This window comes from Triticum urartu, chromosome 4 (assembly GCF_003073215.2).
Source record: "Triticum urartu cultivar G1812 chromosome 4, Tu2.1, whole genome shotgun sequence".
Taxonomy (NCBI): domain Eukaryota; kingdom Viridiplantae; phylum Streptophyta; class Magnoliopsida; order Poales; family Poaceae; genus Triticum; species Triticum urartu.
The window spans coordinates 259,326,755-259,350,962 of NC_053025.1; positions in this window are offsets into that span (position 1 = coordinate 259,326,755).

Sequence of the window (24,208 nt, forward strand, 5' to 3'; positions counted from 1 at the left end):
TCGCGACGAACCGGCGTCCGCGGTACCGGATGGGGAAGAGGTGAATGCACCATGGTCGCGGCGCCGCTGGCTTTTCCGCCGCTAGTCCGCGGGACTCCATCGGAGCATCGACCCGGGGGCCCCACCGGACTTGGTTCGTATTTGTTGGCCACCGCAACAAGGCTTCGGATAGTGGCTCTCCATTCGTCAAGTTTCCCCGTAGTGGGAGGAAAGTCGAGGAGCAACTGCGCGCATGCCAGGGCCTCTGCTGGCGTCGGTGGTAGCGAAACCTGCACAGATCGTGACGCGCATCGACTTCTGACCATTTCAGAAGGAGCTCTATCACGACCCCGCGGTCGCATGCCGTTTTCACCAGCGCCTCGGCGAGTGGGCAGGTCTTCTGCGTCCCGGGAGTGGCGCTCGGGTCTCTTCCCGCGGCGACGCCCGGGATCTTCGGCGTGATTACGCCGTTCGTCGAGCGCTGCCTGGGAGGAGCGCGCTGTTGACGCCGGCGTGGGAGTCCTGGAGGTCCTTGCATCGCCTTCGGGCGGGGCGGCGATGACCTTGGAAGGCCCCGCTCCACCCGCGAAGGGCTGGGCTCCGCCTTTGGATTTGGCGACGTGTGGCCCGTTACCAGGCGCACAAACACCGCCACCTCCCAAACTCCGGCTGCTGGGATAGTGTTGGTGTTCGCGAGCAGTGCCCCGGGTCCTTTATGCGACCGGTCCGCTGCTCGCCCGCGTCGGGACGGGCTGTCCGGCTTTTGACTGGCCAACCGCCACCATCGTCTTCTTCTTGGGCGCCATGATGATGAAGAAGCGCCGAACTAACTGCTAAAGCCGATTCTCACAACTGCGCCCCCTACCTGGCGCGCCAAAGATGTCGGTGGGAACGACACCTATGGGATCACAAGAATCCTTACTATGGTTAGCGAACCGCGGGGTCGTGAGAAGAGCGGATCAAATAGATAGCACGCGGTTCGTTTATCCAGGTTCGGGCCGCGAGGATGCGTAAAACCCTACTCCTGCTTTGGTGGATTGTATATCTGTGTTCTTGAGCTAGCTATGGGGCGTGAGGAGCTCCAAAAAGCCAAATCCTTCTCCTGGTCACCTTGGGCCTCCTTTTATAGAAAAAGGGGTTGCCACGGTGGCACACAGGAGGTGGAAAGGGTACAGTGATGCGAGGTTATCCCTCACATTACATCACAAGGCGCATTTAATGCATCTTGCTTAGGTGTCCTTGCTTTATCGGGGACGGGGGAGAAACTTGTATCGTCCGTCGCCGCTCCTTCTTGTGTCAACACGCGCCCTGGCCAGCGACGCCTGCGATGCCATGTAGGTAGGCAAGCAGCTGAGGTGGCGCAGTGGTGGGTCTTCACGAAGATCTGCATGCCGCCACGCAGGTGCCTGCCCAGCTGGTTGGGTCGGCAGCTGCATGCATGCGGTGGTGGAGGTTTAGTCGGCATGGGCCTGATGGTGGCCCCGCGGGTGTCCTCGGCAAGGGCCTTGCCGGGGCCCCGGCAAGGGTCTTGCCGAGGCGCCTGCTGTCATCCCCGGCAAGGTGCTTGCCGAGGGCCTGGTGGTCTTCCTCGGCTGGGATCCCGCCAAGGGTTGTCATCTCCTTAGTGCGTATCTGATCTTAAATGTCTTCACAAAGATCTGCATGCCGCCATGGGGATGTCTCCCAAATCCTTGCCCTTTTGGGGCAGTGGACTCAAGGGCGATTTGCTCCGTAGGCACGGGACGAGTCGCCGCGGCAAGGGTCTTGCCGGGGCTGTTAGAAATGTCTCCTAGCAAGGATCTTGCCGGGGGAGTCCGCTTCGTCCCCTTTGCTCTTCGTGGTCTTGGCCTTGGCGTCGTTCTAGTTCTCTTGAGCTTCGGTCTTACCCTGGCTCACCTCCCTTGCCTTGCTTGGTGTGGTGATGTCCGCGGCTCAGACTGCCCGTGCACAGTTATAGGGGTACAAAAAGTGTACCCCTCTTTTGTACACCGACAGATGTAATTTAAGTGTGCATGGCTTCATCATAGAGAGGTGATGTGTATGGCAGAGGCCACTAACGATGGGGTGCAAGAGAGAAAATGCCCGTAGAGAGGGAAGATAAGGTGTGTGCGCGTGAGAAGACTCGACATCGAGAGAACGTGTTTGTTCGGGAGACACCGAGGAAGACTACTATATATCGATGGTGCATGTAGGCGGGAATTAAACGAAGGGATGGTCTTATTGGTTTCGGGGATATATGGGAAGAGTGAGAGGGGGTAGCTAGAAGGAGATTGTTAAGTGTGAGTGTGTGTTTTACCCATCCAGGCGGAAGTTATGTGCACACAAAAAGAGAACGATCTGATGTGGCGTTAGGGTTGAGGGTAACTAACTATGTATGGAGACATAGAGACCTTGAACGTGCATGTGTAAGAGGAATACATGTATACGTGGGATGTGTGTGTGTGTGCGCGCGTGCATGATAGAGATAAAAGAAAGAAGGCATAAGTCATAAGATCAACGACATGGGAGAGATGAATCGGTATGACAATATGCATGCATGTGAGAATGCAGGGATGAAGGCCCGACAATTGAGCATGTCTTTTTGTCTTTAAGAGATAGTGGTGTGGGCTGGAGCATGCATCTATGGCAAGCAGAGGGAGTGAGGCACAACGATTGTGCAAAAGAGATCAACCTATAAATGAAAGAAGGTTGATGGAGAAACAGATAAATAGAAAGATAAAGATGCTAGCTAGTGTAAATTACTGATAGGAGTCGAGTGGATCAGAAGGCTGAGTTATGTGTGTGGGTGTGAGAGAGATGAAGACAGGGTGCATGTGACTCACATACAAACAAATATCAGAGAGAAATGAGATCCCGAGAGACGGAGTTTTTTGTCTGCGAGAGAGAATGATATTTCACAACGATAGTGATAGCTAGAGAGACATATGAGGGAACGCAAGATATCTCTAGGGAGAGAGAGTGTGTGTGAGCGGCATACAAGAGAACACTGGAGAAATATGAGACCCTGGGAGACATAGTTTGTGTTTGTGTGTGGGAAAGAGATAATTAAGAGGAAGAGTCGTAGGTTCTCATACCTAAGGAGCGAAAGACATCTCTGTATGAGGGGTGTGCGAGTGGCACACAGGGGAATAGTAGAGAGAAATGAGACCCCAGGAGACAAAGTTTGTGTTTGTGTGAGAGAAATAGATTCCACATGGAGAATCATAGTTAGACACACATAGCAGGGAGCAAGATATACTTAGAGAGAGATAGAGTGATGAAGGTCGAGGGAGAGAGTACCAACAGTGTGTTACGAAGATAAAAGATCATTGTCGACATACAGGTAGCACGAGAGATACCCGAGAGACGATGAATGCGTATAGGTCTAGAGCGATAGTCCTATATAAGAATGAGTGATAGTTATATGAGACGAATATCTGGATTAAATGGGATTCAAATATTTAAACTGGAGATCACAACATCGACAATATCATAACGCAAATTGGTGTATCAAACATGCATATTCATTTGAATTTGGGGACACGTGTAATTCTATATAGTTTATCATTATTGGTGATCCATAGATTATTTAATTAGAAACAATGCATGGTTTATATGCAATTAATGTCTAAATGGGATTACACTATATGTTGCATGTGTGAAACACATTATACATGTTTGAGAAGTAAAAAAACCGCATGAAACACACATTAATTGGAGACAGTAAGCGAGGAATTCATACATTGGATTTTAACATAAAGTGGTTTCAAATATTTGAAAATCCAAATTGATGGATACAACCTTACGAATCTGAGATCATGCCATTTGTAAACCATATTTATGTATAAAGTGTGTTGTGCTTTTGAAAGTATATATAAAAAATGATGTATATAGAATTTTATTCCAATAAAAATGGATCCCGCCCGAAAAAAACATAATACAAACGGGATTCGAATTGAGTTGGCACGGTAAATGTGCACTCGGCAAAATTTGAACGAAGCGGGGAAAGTCGCAGTAACCACCGGAAACCAAAATTTGCGAGATGGAAATTACTACTGCCTATCCCTGCCACGCAAAGCCTAACTGCTCGATTTCTATAGGTTTCGATAGGGGTAGGTTTGTAATTTCAAACAAATGTGACATAACCATCTCATACCCGGATTCATACATGGTGGGCGCCAAAACAAAGTGTGTCCTCGGCCGAAATCGTCTCCCTCCCCAATTCATACACGGTGGGCACCAAAAACTAACTCCCGTTGGCAAATATTCGGTGTATGTGAGATTACGGTCCTATCCCTGACCGACTAATATTGTTCTGATGTTGGGAATTTGAAACAAGAGCCAAGTTTGTAAATTTCCTCGCATTTCAGACAAGCGCGCCCTGAAGACATGGTTCCCCCTTCCTCTCTACCTCCATTTCGCCATTCGTACTCTGTGGGCGCCAAAACACCCTCTCCACCCCAGCCTCCTCCGTCCGCCACCCCATCCACCGCCGTCCTCCTCCACCATGCTGGAGCTGATACCCCGATGTCGCCGCCCATTACAAGAGATTGACCTCTCTCATCCACGCCTTCTGACTGGGATCCTTGCATCCCGTCCTCTCGCTTTATCCCCGCCATCGTCCACCTTGTCGGCGCCGCTCCTACGACCGTCTCGTCCACCGCACCCCGCCGCCACCGTTGTACCCTCGTAGATCTGCTTCCACACCGCCGACAGCCATCGCTACCATAGCAACGTCAAATTCTCAGCAGATGCATACACGGTGCCACCAGAGGCGGTACTCTTTCGTATATTCTCAACTTATTTATCGCAACAAGAAAATAGATCACCACTGCTTTACTCTGATTTCTTGTCCAACACTTACTTGCTAGTTGAAAGCAAACATTGGTTGCGAAGTTGCCTTTGTCCGGTTTCCAACTTCAGATCTGCCATGGCACACTCAACACTATAGTCCCAATGCATATGGTTTTCCCCTTTTATATTTCACACTAGTTAAATCACAGTAGAATAAATTTCGAAATTGGGTCAATTGATTTTTTAGAGCTCGTCGGAGTTCGCCGGTGCGAACGAAGGGGCTCGGGTGGGGATAGTGGTTGTGGGGGGCGGTGGTGGGGCCTCGCCGAACGAAGAAAACTCGACGCGGCTTGGGGAGGGGTGGGGTGGCGGAGGAACACAGGCGGTGGGGGCCGGTGGTCCGACCGGTGGACCGTGCGGTGTTCTGTATGGGAAGAATCAGAGACGAGGAAGAAGAAGGGTTAGGAGACATAGGATCTTCATCCAACCGCCTGAAATGGTCGACTGACCCAAATGACAAAGTCACGCGACTTGCATGCAGACATGCCTTTATATTAAGTACCATCATCGTACCTGGTTAGCACTGCTCCTGAATCCATCAAGCTAAACAACGTGCCACTCATAATTCCAAACTTGTTGCTCAAGTACGAATCTGATATGATGCTGATATTACTAAAATAGATAACATTTAATAGGTCGGCTAATGTTCCTACTTTACTTTTGAAAAAGCATGTGCACCACATATAGAGAGACAACAGGGAGTGGCTTTCTTAATGCACTCTGGTTCATCATGTGTGGCACTGTGCAACGAACATTTTATTATCCAAAATCTGCTTGCTCTTCTTTAGCATGTTCCTCTTCTGTTCTTCTTTAAGAAGTAATCTCTCCGTTCCTAAATACAAGTCTTTGTATAGATGCCACCATGGACTACATATGGAGCAAAATGAGTGAATCTACACACTAAAATGTATTTGGATACATCTGTATGTGATCCATAGTGGAAATCTCTACCAAGACATATATTTTGGAACGGAGGGAGTATGATAGTAGTACAGTATGTTCCTTGTAGTGAAGATGAGCAGGGACATTTGCAGTGTAGAGGTCTATACGGTCGGCTGTGATGGACACTTTGAACTCTTCGGGCAACTTTGATTAGTAGGATTTTGTAAACATGGGAATATGATTTGTAGTGGCCTGCCCACTTGAATCATATAAGAATAGCAAGGAAATGCGGGGAGCTGTGTCGCCTTTGAGAGTTACACCGATATTAACAGTACCGCACCTTCACTTGAAGAGAGCTGGTATCCGAAGCCTTTGTAGTCGTACCGGCAATACTAGCACATATATTCTAGCAAGTTCCACTTTGCTGATTTTACTCTGATGCTTACGGTTTTCCCGTTATTTGTACACTATGATCTATGTAGATGCTTTGTGTCGCACTAGCAGCAGTCCACTCTTGAAGCTAAACACTGCAATGACTTACAAAACTGGCACCAAGGCATTGAGTGCCATTCTGGATGCAATGAAACTCATACGCTCCCCACCTGTTGATTCTTGTTCAGAATATGATCCTAATGACTATTCTAACCTCGAGGAGTCAAAGGCAGATGGCCTGTCCTGTTCACCCATCAAGGTGCCTGTTCCGATTTGGCAAGGTTTTATTGATTGTGCGTATCTTGCATATGTTGTCTTGCATTTCTTCTACTTTGTTGCACCACCATCTGCTTAGTTTACTCATCATATATGTCGAGATGCCATGCCCATCCATTATCAACACATATTCCATCTATCATCATACCATGTTTTTCCACTCAAATGCTGTTCTTGTGCATCAGACATCAAAAAGGAAGAGGGTGATTGCCGAACCTCAAGGAGCACAAGCAAAGTCCTTGAAAAACGTGTTTGTGCCAGAGAAATCAGACAACACCCCACTTATATTAGTTGTACAACCAGTGACACAAAACTTAGGACCAACTCCAGAAGACTGTACCCATACTTCACTTGCCACACCACTAGCCCCACCACACAGGACCTGCACGCCAGCAAAAGGTATGCCGATTTCACTTGCCATAGCACCAGCCGTACCATAGAAAAACCCCACTCCAGCAAAAAGTACAGCAAGTCCAACTGTAGAGACGACCAAATGCTGCAGATTGGAACCCCATTCCAGTTATTCCCAGTTTAAAAGACAATTCTTTCAATGTTCTTAGGTACTACGTGCATATATTCCCATCATGGGAAGATTATAGTGAAGACAAACACCATTTTCACATCTTCCTGTCCCACTTACGTGTAAGTGCTACTACTCATGGTGATTATTTTCTTGTTTTCTGCTGATTGAACACATTAATGATTTACATTAAATTGTTATAAGTAGGCGAGGATCAATCTGGATAGTCATGACAAGCAAAGCTTGCTTGCGCTTTTCAAGGAAGCATTGCAGCAGTGTCGGTGTTACTTGAGGAAATCACACTTTGATGGCAAGTCTATAAACGAATGTTGGGTGAAGTCTCCTATGCTAAATTTAGAAGGCATTGAATGGAAAAACCTTGTTATGCACTAGTCTCATTCCGAGGATGAGGTACTGTCTATGATATCGCATGACAATTTGAACTTCTACTTTTTTGCATGTGCCTTACGGATCTTTTTTGCAGGAAATCTGCTCGAAAAGGAATTCTGGTTTGAAAAGAACGACAGGATATCGCAAATATGTTGCCCGCTGCCTTGCTCTTGTTAGTACCTATTATCCTTTATCACTGTACTTGCATACATACCTGGTTCATTATGGGACAACAGTATGCATGATAGCTTGCTTATCAATTGTTCACTCCAAATTATCTGATATGTATGAATGGTTACATTATTGTAGAATATATCCAATGCCAATGAATTTTTTAGTTGTGCATTGTTCTTGTAAGTACCTACTGTCCTTTATCAGTGTACTTATATTGACAGGTAGTTGTTCATGTACCATCACTCTACAGCTTATTTTCCTTTCCCCTCCATTTTCTACACATAAGATCTATATTTACTCTTACCATAAGGTTGGATAACACCGATGGTACTGAAGAAGTTTAGCTCTGCATTGCTCTTGGCTGTACCTTTTTCCTGTATCGCTGTATTTACATTTATAGCTACATGGTTATGTAGCATCACTCTTCATCTTATCTTAAATATTGTCCATTTTTTTCTTATATTGTCACATCTATATTTGCTCTTAACAAAATGTAGAATAAAGGCAATGATTATGAAGAAGATTCTATGGTAAACTTCTTGAATTGCCCCACCCCATTAGCATGGACAAGGGCTTTATAGAGCCTACCTTCACCAATAATGTAAGTTTGTCCTTCTCAAGCCTTCAAACTTTGTTGTGTATATTTGGTTAGGCATGACTGCAACAGCTGTTTATTTTTGGTGTTTGCAACAAATTGCATGTTTAAAGTTTATTATGTACTTCATAAAAAAATTTGTCCTTCTCAATTTATGTTTTGAGTTGTACAACCAAGTTCCTTCTTCATACCATGTAAATTAAACTATACAGAGCAAGTGATCTTATTTTGCCAATCTGAAATGGGATAAATTGACGACACACTAACCATTGATACTTATGTGTTCTTGATCTGTAATCCAGTGGTGCCGTGAAGCTGCCAACTCCTTCACAATGTCATTTCCTGCCATGTCTTGACCTGAACAATACCATATTGTGTTAATGCTATTTTAAACTATGTCACTTTATTTGTCAGTAAGAAATGTGATGAATTGTCAGCACTGATACTTATAGACAAGGACCGATTTGGAAACCCAGGATGAGGTAACCTGTTCTAATACCTCTGCTATCTTCAAGAATGCTTGGTGGCAGCATCGGAATTACCTGAAGAAAACGTACTTCACCGGCAACGAAACTCATGAAATTCTCTTATGTTCTCCTGAGACACATTTACTGGACGATGACTGGGAACGCCTTGTTCTGTACTGGTCCGGAACCAAGAATGTGGTAAGGTTTATGAGCTCATTTTCTATTTTTGAAGTACTATATTCTTGCGTCTTACTGTACTCTATTCATGTAGAACAAGTGCCCAAACCTGAAGAACAAATGTTTTAATTTAAGATTCCATTGCTATCATAGTTCAAAAAAGCGCTAGGTGTTAATTATGCGTTTTGCCACCGCCTTGCACTTTACTGACCAAAGCGCATGCTTATGCGCAGTTATGCACAGATTAAGCGTAGTTATGCGCAATGCATTCCGCGAACGCCTAGAGCCTAGGCGCGCTTAAGCGATCGCTTAGGCGCGCCTTTTTTAACTATGATTGCTATCGTGCATACTGCTTTGCTCTTGTATCACTGTATTTACTCATACAAACTTATTTTTAAATTGAAGGGTCCAATCCAAACTCCAATGGCACAGTAGGTATGTTCACGCATGTTTCTTTAACAGGTTTTCTCTTATCAATGGCTCTGTTGATTTCAATTTCAATTGTGTATACAGTTGACTTCTCATATCATGCACATTACTAGCATCACAACAGAGCCAATAGTGTTGTTGTACATGTAGACCCGTGGTACCCATCTGAAATCTTGTTGTGCCGTGTAGTTTCCCACACTTTGTATTCTTTCACTGCTGCTTTGTCTTGAACTGATATGATTTGAACCGCGTCTCTATTTTGATTTAGCAAGACAATGGAGTGACCATAGGACATAGATATATGTTTGTTTGATGCTTTTATTATGTACTAGTACTTGGTAATAGAAGACTTGGTAGTTTAATCATGTCCACCTTACTAATGAACTGGTTCACCGAAATGAGTTTCATATACTAGTACATGCTAAACCTGTTATGTGTCTGATTGTTTCTTCTTTTAGAATGCTAACAGAATATTGGGGAAGAGTGCCTTATTAGGCAATGGTAAAGCAAGTAATGTAGATAAGGTTCAGGATAGTGACACATCCTTGTTGGTCTCCAACAAAGCTGATAAAACAATTAAGGAAGACTATCTCGAAGGTAGTGAGACAACCACAAAGTTCTGTCTTGGTTTAGTGTTCGAGTTACTGGCCACTACCGCTTGCACAAGCTATTCAAACACACTGTCTGAGTCGGTTCAGTTTCTTGAGTCTCAACTACAAGCTGAAAGACATCGATCAGCTGTGCTGCGACAAGAATCGGAAGGACTGCGGAAGTCCCTGGAGCATTCAGATGCATACTTTCTGGTGCAGCAGCAAGCGTTGGAGGATTTTAGCGCCAAACAGGACAAAACTAATAAGCTTGCTAAGCTTATTGCCAGCATGGTGGATACCCAGGGTAATGTTTCTTGAGCTCTTCTGAAGTTGTTTCAGTTATGCTCTTGTTTTGCTGCCGCGTTAATTTGCACTGGTGGCCAATTTTGACAGCCAGTGTATGTAATATGCTGCTTTGTTCCCTATATTTGCACTGGTGGCGAACTTTGATGCTCAGTGGATGTAATATGTGTAATAGCGGTAATAGGCTAGCATTAATTGCTTGCTTATTTATTTCCTTATTGTCTTGTTTAGTTGTTTGCTTGTAGTCACTGCAATTCTTTTTCTGTGTTTTTCTAGTGGCCACAATAACCTATTTTTGGAAACTAGGCCAAAATAATCATGGAAACACACGGACTGTTGTAACCATGGGCCTCCTGCGGGCCGTATGATCCATGGGCCTTCTACGGGCCGTAGGATCCATTGGCCTTCTCTACGGGCCATACGATCCATGGGCCTTCTACGGGTCGTACGATCCATGGGCCTTCTATGGTCCGTATGGTCCATGGGACTTTTATGGGCCGTAGGATCCATGGAACTTTCTACGGGGCGTATCATCATTTTGCCAATCATGGGCCGTACTATTCGTGGACCATACGGGCCCTTAATTGGCCGTATTTGATAACTCTATGAAAATAGCCCAACGGGTTTTTTACATGAAAATAGCCCAACGTATTAACGGGCCACAAACGGGCCGACTGTAACCACAGGCTGAATTTGGCCCACAAGCAGAAAATGACAGTAACGGGCCGTAAGTAACCGAATTCTAGAAATGAGCCCAAGAATAAATGGGCCCTGAGAAGGCCGAAAGATAACCTGGGCTGGAAATGGCCAAATGGAATAATGGGTCGTTAATGGGTATGAAGTGATACACTGTTCATTACGGGCCAGTTTCACCAAGGGCCGTTAATGGGCCAAGAGTTACAGAGGGCTTCATATGGGCCGAAAGACATCATGGGCCATACATGGGCCGGAAGTTAAAACAAGCCGGAATCATATTGCACAGCCCAGATGACGGTAATGGGCCTAATTCGGAGAGGTCATAATGGGCCCTGGGTTAGCAGGCTGTAAATGGGCTATATGCGAACACACCGTTAACAGGCTTTCCGTGGACCGGCCTTTTCACAAGAATGGGCCTCTATTGGGCCGTGCCACGTGTCGACGTATCATAGGAGCCTTGGGTCCAATGAGTGGATGACATATGTCCCAACGATGAGCTGACACGTGGAAAATCCCCATTGGCCGGGGCTGTTAACGGGTTACCGGATCCAAAACCGGACCCGATAGCTTAATGCCGTTCTGTTACGGCGGATGCCACGTGTCAGTCACCCTTGATGAAAGCGCTTCTGTGACGCGTGATTTATCGTCATGGAAGTGGACACTTCCGTGATGATAATTTTGGTAATGTCATGGAACACTTCTGCGACAACACAGGTATGGCTATTCTTATTCTGTCATAAAATCGTCATGGATGTACATGCATGACAAAAAACGTGACCTATTGTGACAAACACATATCATCACGGAAGTGTATTTTTTTGCAGTGAATGCACCACAAGTAGGATCTAATTCCATTGCATAACTATTGACATTCGTGCTTGCATTGGGAATCACAAACCTTAACATCAATATTCTTACTAAAGCATAATCACTCCTATCTTTCATGAATTTTTTTTATTATATCCCTCTTGAATATCTATCACTTTAGGACTAATTTCATATGTTGCTTTTGATAGCTCAAACAATTCTAAGTGAAGAACATGAGCATAAAAATTTTCTTCTCTCAAAATAATTTAAGTGAAGCATGAAAGAATTTCTTAAAATTTTTACTAACTCTATAATAAATCTAAGTGGAGCATGGGAGAATTTCTTCAAAAATATTAAAGCACGCTGTGCTCAAAAAGATATAAATGAAGCACTAGAGGAATTTCGTAGCTCCAAAAAAATTCAAGTGAAGGACAGAGCAATTCTAACAAAACATAGCATAATTTTGGTTCCCTCAAATGGGTGTTTTCAGCAAGGATTCTTGACTCAAACTAAAAAGCAAAACAAGCAAAGACTACTGTAATACAAGTCGCTCCAAGCAAAACTCATGATATGTGACGAATAAAAATATAGCTCCAAGTAAAATACCGATGGTCGTTAGAAGAAAGAGGGGATGCCACTCGGGGCATCCCCAAGCTTAGTTGCTTGTTCCTCTTTGGATAATAACTTGGGGTGCCATGGGCATCCCCAAGCTTAGGGTCTTCTTACTCCTTATTCCTTCATCCATCGTGATCTCCCCCAAAACTTGAAAACTTCAATCACACAAAACTCAACAAAACCTTCGTGAGAACCGTTAGTATAACAAAGCAAATTTGTACTTTAAGTAATGTTGCAAACCCATTCATATTTTATTTTTTCATTATATCTACTGTATTCCAACTTTACCATGGCTTATACCTTCCAATACAAACCATATATTCATCAAAATAAGCACACAATGCAAAGAAAACAGAATCTGTCAAAAACAACATAGTTTGTAGCAATCTGAAAACTTTGAATACTTCTGTGACTACAAAAATTCTGAAAAATTAGGACAATGTGGGCAATTTGTATATCAAGCTTGTGGACAAAACAGGATTTTATCGTGCTTCTGTGATTAACTAAAATAGTTTTACCGGGCGCAAAAGTTTCTGTTTTTCAACAAGACCAAATCAACTATCACCCAACATGATCCCAAAGGCTTTGCTTGGCACAAACACTAATTAAAACATAAAAACACAACCATAACAGTAGCATAATTGTGCAAACACTCAAGAACAGAAAGAAAAAGGCAAAAATAAATTTTATTCATCGGGTTGCCTCCCAACAAGCTCTTTCTTCATAGCAATCAAGATAGGCTTGAGATTTTGTTGATGCTCACATGATAGATAAGAATTGAAGCACAATGAGAGCATCATAAATTATGTGATGAACACATTTGAGTCTAACATATTTCCTATGCATAGGCATTTTAGAAGGGAACAAATTATCAAGACTAGAATAACCTAGCATCTGCAAGAGGAAGGACAAAGAAACAATAGCAATCTCAACATAAAGAGAGGTAATTTAGTAACATGAAAATTCCTACAACCATATTTTCCTCTTTCATAATAATTACATGTAGGATCATATTCAAATTCAATAATATAACTATCACATAAAATATTCTATTCATGATCCACATGCATGCAAAGTTGACAGTCTTCCAAAATACTGTGATTAGCATCAAATAAAGTCATGACCTCTCAAAGCACACTTTTATCAAAAAAATCATAAGATTGAACACCCTCCAAATATGTGGGATTATTATTACCTAAAGTTGATTCTCTTCCAAACCCACTTTCAATATTATTGCAAACACTATTATCAAATATCATATCCATCATGAGGCTTCAACAAATTTTCAAGATCATAAGAAACATTATCACCCCAATCATGATCAAAATAAGCATCCCCAAGCTTGGGGTTTCACATATTATTAGAACAATTGTCATTAATAGAATTTATAGTAAAATCACTACAATCATGCTTTTTATTCAAGGAGCTATCATGAATCAGTTCATAAATTTCTTCATCACAATTTTCAGATTTGTGAATCTCAAGCAAAACTTCATAAACATAATCTAGTGCACTCACCTCACTAGCAATTGATTCATCAAGATTGGATCTGTTAAAAATATTAGCAAGTGGATGAGGATCCATATCAAAATATTTTTAGCAAGTGAAGATGCAATCATATAGAAGGCACATGGCAACACAAGCAAACAAAAGATCTGATGAGAAAACGAAAAACAAAAAAGAGGGTGAATAAAATGAAAATTATTTGTGAAGCGGGGGAGATGAAAACGAGAGGAAAATGGAAAATAATGTAAATTCTAAGGAGATGCGATTTGGGAATAGGAACGTGATAGATGTTGATGATGTCTCCCGGGAACGACACCAGAAATTCCTTTTGATGCGGCTTGAACTATGCCGGTATTTCCCCAAAGAGGAAGGGATGATGCAGCACACCTATGGTAGGTATTTTCCTCAGTGATGAGACCAAAGTTATCAAACCAGTAGGAGAACCATGCAAGACTATGTGAACGGTACCTGCACACAAAGAACAAATACTTGCAACCCGATGTAGAAGAGGGGTTGCCAATCCCTCCCGGGTAAAAAGATAGATAAATTTGTAGTAGATTGGATAAATAGATCTCGCGGGAACGCGAGATAAAGTAAATAACAAAAAATGCAGCAAGGTATTTTTTTGGTTTTTGGATTAATAGATCTAAAAATAAAAGCGAACAAAAAATAGATTTCGAAGGCGAATATGATAAAGAAGAGACCCGGGGGCCATAGATTTTACTAGTGGCTTCTCTCGAGAAAAATAGCATACTACAAGTAAACAAATTACTGTTGGGCAATTGATAGAACTTCAAATAATTATGATGATGTCAAGGTAATGATCATTATATAGACCGACTCCTGCCTGCATCTACTACTATTACTCCACACATCGCCCGCTATCCAGCATGCATCTAGTGTATTAAGTTCATGGAAAATGGAGTAATGCAATAAGAACGATGACATGATGTAGACAAGATCTATTCATGTAGGAAAAGACCCCATCTTTTTATCCTTAATAGCAATGATATATACGCGTCATTTCCCCTTCTGTCACTGGGATTGAGCACCTAAGATCGAACCCATCACAAAGCACCTCTTCCCATGGCAAGAAAAATCAATCTAGTCAGCCTAACTAAACCAAAGATTCGAACAAGAAATATGAGGCTATAAGTAATCTTGCATATAGGAGATCAAGAGACTCAAATAAATTTCATGGATAAGAACATAGATCTGATCATAAACTCTTCATCAGATCCCAACAAACACATGGAAAAAAGAGATACATCAAATAGATCTCCAAAAGACCGTTGTATTGAGAATCAAGAGAGAGAGAGAGAGGAAGCCATCTAGCTACTAACTACGGACCCATAGGTCTATAATGAACTACTCACGCATCATCGGAGAGGCACCAATGAGGATGATGAAATCCTCCGTGATGGTGTTTACACTGGATTTGTGGTTTCTAGAATTTGCGGTGGCTGGAATTATGTTTCGTCGACTCCCCTAGGGTTTTTGGAATACTGGAGTATTTATAGAGCAAAGAGGAGGTGTGGGAGGCCACCAAGGTCGGCACAACCCACCAGGGCGTGCCTGGGCCCCCAGGTGGGTTGTGCCCCCCTCGGGGCACCCCTCTGGTACTTCTTTGGCCCATCCTAAGTCCTCTGGCCCAAAAAATTTCACCAAAAAGTTTCGCTGCGTTTGGACTCCGTTTGGTATTGATTTTCTATGAAGTAAAAAACAAGCAAAAACCAGCAACTGGCACTGGGCACTATGTTAATAGGTTAGTCCCAAAAATAATATAAAATTGCTATAAAATGATTGTAAAACATCCAAGAATGATAATATAACCGCATGGAACAATAAAAAATTATAGGTACGTTGGAGACGTATCAGGATCATCTTTTTACTATGACTTCATGATTGAAATACTACTCAAGGTTAATGCAAGATTAATATTTGAAGATCCAGCTCATCTTGAAACAATAAGCCGGCCCTAAGAGGCTACCGTGTCACATCCCTAGTTCTGGTATGACCTAGGCTAGCCTTCATGTTTGCATCATGTTTAAATTCCATTTAAATTTGAAATGGGGATTTGTGAAACCCTCATAAATCATTTCTGAAAATGACCCAAGTAAAAATTGCTCCAAAAGGGTCCAAGAAAATGCTCATGTTGCTCTCTGAAAATATTGGACAGAGATAAAAATCAAACCAATATTTTAAAGAGCTCATAAGTATTTATTTTGGGCATTTGGAATTAATTCAGTATTTATTTGCGTTGGATAAATATTTTTTATATAAATAAAATATTGTCCAACAATTCTGAATTTTGGTGAGGGGCTTTGGATTAATTTCTTAGGTTCCTGCAAAATTTGACAGAATTAAATAAAATGATTTAGTATTTTACTAAATCAAAACAAATGTCAGAAAATAGAAAACAAAAACAAAATAGAAAAAAGGAGGAACTACCTGGACTTACCTGGGCCACTTGCTGGCTTGGCACTATGCAGCCAACCGGCCCAGCTGTGCGGCCCAGCTAGCCCAGCTCGCATCCTCCTCTATCTTCTTCCTCGCGCCTACTGGCACAGGCGCGTGCCTGTGGTGCGCACGCACGCGCACCGCCACCTCCTGCCTGCCTGATGCCACCCCGACGCCGCTACGAGCGCCACGACACCCTGGAGGCCCCTCTCTCCTCTCCCTCACTCGTTTCTCTCTCTCGCCTCCCCTGTCTCGCTCTCTTCACCACGCCCGAGCGCCGCCGTCGCCACCGCTCGCCATTGCCGCGCCCACCGCCACGACCTCGCCTCTCCAACAAGCCCAAGAGCTTCGCCGCTTCTTCCTCGTCCTCTCCGCCAAGACACGCACCTCGGGAGGCCCTGGAGCGCCGCCACACCGTCGTCTTCACTTCCGGCCGCCGGAGATCGCCCACGTCGTTCTGCTCGCATTCAACGTTCCCCGAGCTCACTGAAGACCTCGCCGGATTCGCTGTGAACTTCTGCTCTGCTTTCCCCTCTCCGTTCCGCCATTTCCGTGTCGTAGCCCTGCTACCGTCATAACCGAGAGCGCCTCGCCGCCGGCCATGTCGCCATCGTGGCCAGGGCCACCGTAGCTAGTGCCCGAGCATACCACCATGCTCAGTGCAACGCTAGGAGGCCGTAGAGGCCCTCCGCAGCCCCTGTCGTGCCCCGTAGCTCAATTCCGCCCGAACCCGTGCTCCAGCTGCCGCCTCGAGCTCGTTTCCGGCGAGCTCTGGCACCCCCGCAGCCTCCCTCTTGCTCCAAACGAGTCGATGAGCTCCAGCACCTCGTCTGTGGTCTCCGCCGCGCGTTTGGTCGTCGGAAGGCGATTTCCGACGCCTCCGTCGCGTCTGGCCTCGCCGGCGTCGAGTCGCCGACGGCCTTTGACCCCGCTGACAGGAGGTTAGACCTTTCCGTGGGTCGCCGACATGTGGGGCCCGGCCCTGTTAAGTTTTAGTTAGGATTAGTTTAACAACTAATTAAACCCTGTTTAACTAATTGGGTCATTGACGCCTGGGCCCAACCCCATTAACTAAACCAGTTTAGGTTTATTTTAAATTAGGATTAGCCACAGACACTGATGTGTGGACTCCACACGTCAGGTTTGACCTGGTCAGCCACCTTTGACCTGCTGACGTAAGCATGACGATGTGCTGACGCATTATATCATTTTCTGGATTTAAATAATTCAGGAAATTCCAGAAAATGGTATAAACTTCAAAAATTCATAGAAATTCAACCGTAGCTCAGATTGAAATAATTTATATATGACAAATTATCAGACAAATGCAATCTATCCATATGTACCAGTTTGGTGCTTGAAAAACCAACTTATACCTACCGTATAAGTGAAACACTAAAATGGCTTATATGAAGAGCTTATCTTGGAGATGCATTTGAATCTTTGGTTCAAATGGATTTCATCCAAATAAAATCTAGTTGCATTAGCTCAATCAGCATCACATATTCATGCCATGATCATGCATCATATTGTTGCATATGCTTGTGTTTGATTATCGACACCGTTCCTTCTCGATAGGTTCTGCTCCGAAGACCGATCCAGAGTACCTGTTAGAGGAGCAGTGCCCCCCCTGTTGATCTACCAGGCAAGCAAAACCCCTTGTTCATTCCGATACAATCCTACTCTCTCGCTCCTGCTCTCATTTATTGCATTAGGACAACAATGATTCAACTGCTACTTTATGCTGCGGTAGTTGAACCCATTCCTCTGCATGATCTGTCATTGCCACAGTAAATAGTTAAAACCCACTAGCATGTGTAGGAGTTGATTGAGCCATGTTGTGTTCCTACCATGCTTTGCCTGCTATTTCTTAGAGTATGTCAGGTTTGATTCATTGGGAATGAATTGGAGTGCAGTGCTATGTTCTGATGCTGAGAGTTAAGTGTGTGAACACGATTTGGTAAAGGTAGCGGTGAGAGGCCATGTAGGATTACATGGTGGGTTGTCTCACTGGAACCGTCCTTAAGCACTGAGTTCCGTGTATGTCATCCAATGACTAGCTACTACCACACCTTGGAATGCTTAAGTGCCCCTCTCGACTTATTAACCAACTTGATCTCTGTCCAGGAGTCACAAATAGTTTCTGGTGTCTGTAGGTAGTGCTATTTTTCTACCGATTGGCACCCGGCAGGGTGAACTTGGGACAGACTAGGCACACGTGGCCCGGTGTACCGAGTGGCACCCGGATGGTGGGCTCGGGAACCCTGTACACATCGTTTGGGGCCGTGAGCGAAACCCCGGTCGGATCTCCTTGCGGATGGAACCCGAATAGGCAATAAACCTAGACTAGAGTCTTGTGTGGTTAGTCAGGTCGTGGCCGACACCCTCGCCATGCTTCCGCTTGAAGGTTGCCGAGATACATGACATGTATATGGTGATAAGTGGTGAGAGCGTGTGTGAAGAAGTACACCCCTGCAGGGTTATCATGATCTATTCGAATAGTCGTGTCCTCAGTTATGGACTTCTTGGATGCTTACGTGGTACATACACAACTTAAAGTGGATACTCTAAAATGCTCAAGACAAGTGTGAGTGCTATGGATGGCCTTCTTGTAAGGAGACGGGGATGAATCTATAGTAGTGTATTGATGTGGTGATTAGTGGACTCGTGTGCGCTGCCTCATCTCAAAGAAGTTTCTCGTTGTCGCAGAACAGGATAGCCACTGAGTCAAAGCTGGCTTGCTGCAACTAAACCCCACATTACCTTCTTGATACAATGCATGTATGATAGGATCTGATGTGAGTCTTGCTGAGTACCTTTGTACCCATGTTTGCCTTATTTATGTTTTGCAGGTGAGACATCTGTCTCACTAGTAGTACCACTTGGACTTCGACGAGTAGCTTGTTACCTCAGCTACGATCTTGTACCCTTGGGAGAGACTTGTAGATAGTCAGGCTTCTCGGCCTTTTTCTTTTATAGTTGTCTGTACTCAGACATGTAATGCTCCCGTTGCTTGTATGCTCTGAATGATGGGTCATGTGACCCCTGTTTGTATTTAATGCTATGTGGCTCTTCTGGGCCTTTATCTATATGAGTTTGAGTTATGTTGTGATGCCATGTTGTAAAACACATACATGCATGTTATGCGTATGTGTGACGTGTATTGCTATGTTTGGGATCCGACAACCTAGTTGTTTATCCTTGGTAGCCTCTCTTATGGCGAAATGTAGTCTAGTGCTTCCACTGAGCCATGGTAGTCTGCTACAGCCCGGTTCACCGGAGTCCTGCTAGCCTAGCACTACTGCTCCAGAACACTTAGACTGGCCGGCATGTGATTCACTTCGTTCCTGTGTCTATCCCTTCGGGGAAATGTCACGCGATGACATCCGGAGTCCTGCCTAGCCTGCTACAGCCCGGTTCACCGGAGTCCTGTTAGCCCAGTGCTACAGCCCGGATTCGCACGCTGCTGACCGACATGCTCGATGTTGATTCATGTATGCCTGTCCCCGTAAGTTAGTGACACTTTGGGTTCACGACTAGTCATGTCGGCCCGGGTTCTCTGTCATATGGATGCTAGCGATACTATCATATACGTGAGCCAAAAGGCGCAAACGGTCCCGGGCCATGGTAAGGCGACACTCGTGGGAATATCGTGCGTGAGGCCGCAAAGTGATATGAGGTGTTACATGCTAGATCGGTGTGACTTAGAATCGGGGTCCCGACAGCTTTGGTATCAGAGCCTGACTGCTTGTAGGATTACCAAGCCAACCTGGTCAAAGTTGGGTCTAGAAATTCTTTAGCTATATAGGGGAATTGATTGTGGAAGGGAACGTAAGCCTCTTTTTACTCCTTATACCTCATGGCCTTCTGATCTGAGTCATCTTAACTTTCCTACGGGGTTAAGGAACTAGGCTTCCTCTTCTGTCTATCAGGATAACGTGTTACTACTCCATAGTCTCTTAGGATTGGTTGATCAGAGTCATATTCCAGTTCGAGTACCTCCGGTGTAGCATGTTTAGTAATATCTCAGAACCTTGAATGATGATGTTGAGTATGGTGCTACCCCGTCTTTTGCAGAATGTCTCATTTTGAGCATTTTACAGCCGTTATGCTGCCGGATTTGTCCTAGGAGTTCAAGAGATAGTATTTTCCTCGTACTATATTCTACATTCTTATGATGATGCTGAATCCAACCTTGTTTCCTTGGTTGGTTCTTCAGGATGTCGTCAGTTAACCGAAGTTCTGTTGCTCATAGCCGGGACCACGGAGATGGTAGGGATGAGGATCCTCCCGACCAGCCTTCGTTGGCAGAGTTCATGTTAGAGTTGGAGAAGAACAAGCGAGAGTCTAACCGCTTGTTAGCACGTATTGAGGAGAACACCTCCCATCAGCACAAAGAGTCAGCGTCCATCTATGATTTCATTGGTCTGAAACCACCTACCTTCCATCATTCCATTGAACCACTCGATGCAGATGACTGGCTACGTAGTATCACACAGAAGCTGCGTTCTGGGAACGTAGCTGAAAGTGACAAGGTCACCTACGCTGCTTATCATCTGGAAGGTCCTGCTAGTATTTGGTGGCAGAACTATGAGGCTATGCTTCTGTAACACCCCGGATATGATTTACCCAATATGTAATCCAACTCTTGCCGTTTTCGGCCTTAAGTTATTTTATTTTCTCGGGTTCGGGTTTTTGTCTCCATGTGTTGTTGTCGTTGTCATGCATCTCATATCATGTCATCATGTGCATTGCATTTGCATACGTGTTCATCTCACGCATTCGAGCATTTTCCCCGTTGTCCGTTTTGCATTCCAGCGCTCCGTTCTCCTCCGGTGGTCATTTCTACCTTTCTTTCGTGTGTGGGGATTAAACATTCCCGGATTGGACCGAGACTTGCCAAGCGGCCTTGGTTTACTACCGGTAGACCGCCTGTCAAGTTTCGTATCATTTGGACTTCGTTTGATGCTCCAACGGTTAACCGAGGGACCGAAAAGGCCTCGTGTGTGTTGCAGCCCAACACCCCTCCATGTTGGCCCAAAACCCACCTAAACCCTCTCCATCATCTAGAGCGTTCGATCACAATCGCGTGGCCGAAAACCGCACCTCATTTGGACTCTAATAGCTCCCTCTACCTCTTTATAAAGACCCCCTCCTCCAAATTCGCGGATCCCCTCTCCCAAACCCTAAAAATCGGATCTCCGCCGCCGCCAGACACGTCCAGACGAGTCAGACGCGTCCGGATCCGCCACCGCCGCCATGTGGCACCTCCCCACTCGCCCGCGAGCGCCCCACATCGCTGGCCCGTGAAGCCCGCCGCGGGCCCTCTCCGGCCCGCGTTCGGCCGCCGCCGCCCCGCGGGAGACCGCGCCTCCCCGCGCCCATCTTCCCCGACGCCGACGAGCCACCGCCTCTGCCGCCCAGCTCGCCGGCCGCCGCGCCCGCCATTGCCGCCGCCTGCCTCCTCGATTCCGGCAGACGATCCTCGGGAGTCGCGCCACTACTACAGTACATGCGGGCTAGATCTGGATCTGGTTTCGTCTCGGTTGACTTTCTTTGCCCGAAACCCTAATAATTTGCTATGTTTATCATGTCGTATCTCCTCATCCGTAGCTCCGTTTTGGGCATATAGCATATAAAAATGTTCGTCTCAGAGAGTACATCATTTCATCGCACTGCATCATTTTCATTTGAGTTCATCTTGATGCCCGAAATGCTGTTAGAAGAGTGCTACCTGAGATAATTGTCAGATCTGCTGCTCCATTTAGATATTTCTCATTTTTGCCATGATTATTGTGTGCATGATATGCCCATGAGCTCTACATATGTTTTGTTAAGGGTTTTTCCATATTTCCAGAGGTGCAACCCATGTATTTTTGTGATGTGTGTGGTGACTAGCACAAGCTTGCAAAGTGGTGCATTTGTTAATGCTGATTTCAGGGACTTAGCATTTCCACTAAGTCCTTGGACTGTTTATCTCATATGGCCATAAGTTCATGTTGTTTCCTGGTGATCCGTGCCTCTTTTGAGGATGGTCAGTAAGGATGTTTTGTTAATATTGTAGTGCTCTATACATCCATGTCTTTGTTTGCAATTATGGAGCAACCTAGATTGAGTCAATCGAGCTCTACTTTTGTCATTTCGTGAATCTGGGCAGATTGTCTACTTGTTAGCGATTTTGCCGATGATGTTGTAGTTGATCCGTGCATGCTATGTTATTGTTCTTGCCATGTCTAGCTTGCATTTTGTGTATTCTTGATGGATGTATGATTAGATTGTCATGACATGCTATGTAGTGAGTGCATCGAGCTCGTAAACATGCCTACTTGATATCTGTTTCAGCATGCTCCAGTTTTCACTAAGTCTGAGAACTGATTATGTTTTTGCCATGTTCACATACTTGCAAATGTATTTTCTGATCCCTTTTGGCTCAAGGTCACTAAGGGACTTTTGCTAAGCTCTTTGAGTAGCTCCATGTCATGCTTTACTTTGCCATGTTCAGGTCCTGTAGCATATAGTTTTGCTGCTCCGAAGAGTGCTATCTGATCTGAAATTCCAGACAAGTGTTAATTTCACTAAGTCTGAGATTTGTTTACCATATGCATTTTTTCCATGCTCGTTTGAACCTGTTAATGGATGAATTGGCTGTAGCTCAGTGCTAGACTTTTGTTAAGAATCATGAATGCATCCCTGCCATGTATTTTGTTGTCATGTTTGGGTGTTGTAGCATGTTCATCTTGTTGCATTTAGATGACTACTTGCTGTAAATCGCAGAACGTGGCCATATTGGAATCGCATGCCATTTCCAAACCGTAGCTCCGATTCCGGCGTTCTTTATATCGTTTTCAAGTGATTTCATCTCATATTTCTAGTGGAACACTTGGATTTCCAAGTTGAGGCCAGGTTCATGCTTTCCTTGTCACATCTTGCATATGCATCCCGCATCGCATCCCGCATAGCATACCATCCTTGCATCGTATTGTTTGAGCCTTGCACGTGGTTTATTGTGTCCTTGTTGCTTGTTTGTCTTGTTTGGGTAGAGCCGGGAGACGAGTTCGCTAACGAGGATCCTGTTGAGTTTGCTTTCGAGGATCCAGTCAACTCTGACAACTTTGCAGGCAAGATGATCATTCCCTCGAAATCACTACTATCTTTGCTTTGCTAGATGCTCGCTCTTTTGCTATGCCAATGCTACGATGCCTACCACTTGCTTTCAAGCCTCCCAAATTGCCATGTCAAACCGCTAACCCACCATGTCCTAGCAAACCGTTGTTTGGCTATGTTATCGCTTTGCTCAGCCCCTCTTATAGCGTTGCTAGTTGCAGGTGAAGATTGGAGTCCGTTCCTTGTTGGAACATTATTTACTTGTTGGGATATCATTATATTGCCATGTTATCTTAATGCATCTATATACTTGGTAAAGGGTGGAAGGCTCGGCCTCTCGCCTAGTGTTTTGTTCCACTCTTGCCGCCCTAGTTTCCGTCATATCGGTGTTATGTTCCCGGATTTTGCGTTCCTTACGCGGTTGGGTTATAATGGGAACCCTTTGATAGTTCGCCTTGATTAAAGCTTTTCCAGCAATGCCCAACCTTGGTTTTACCATTTGCCTCCTAGCTTCTTTTCCCCTTGGGTTTCCGGAGCCCGAGGGTCATCTTATTTTAAACCCCCCCGGGCCAGTGCTCCTCTGAGTGTTGGTCCACCTGTCAGCTGCCGGTGGCCACCAGGGGCAACTCTGGGCTGGCCTACCCGTACCTAGGACAATCTGAGTGTGCCCTGAGAAAGAGATATGTGCAGCTCCTGTCGGGATTTGTCGGCACATTCAGGCGGTGTTGCTGGATTTGTTTTAACCTGTCGAAGTGTCTTGAAGAACTGGGATATCGAGTCTGATCGGAACGTCTCGGGAGGAGGTCTATTCCTTCGTTGACCGTGAGAACTTGTCATGGGCTATGTTGGGACTCCCCTACAGGGATTTGAACTTTCGAAAGCCGTGCCCGCGGTTATGGGCAGATGGGAAGTTGTTAATGTCCGGTTGTAGATAACTTGAATCCTAACTTAATTAAAATGAATCAACAGTGTG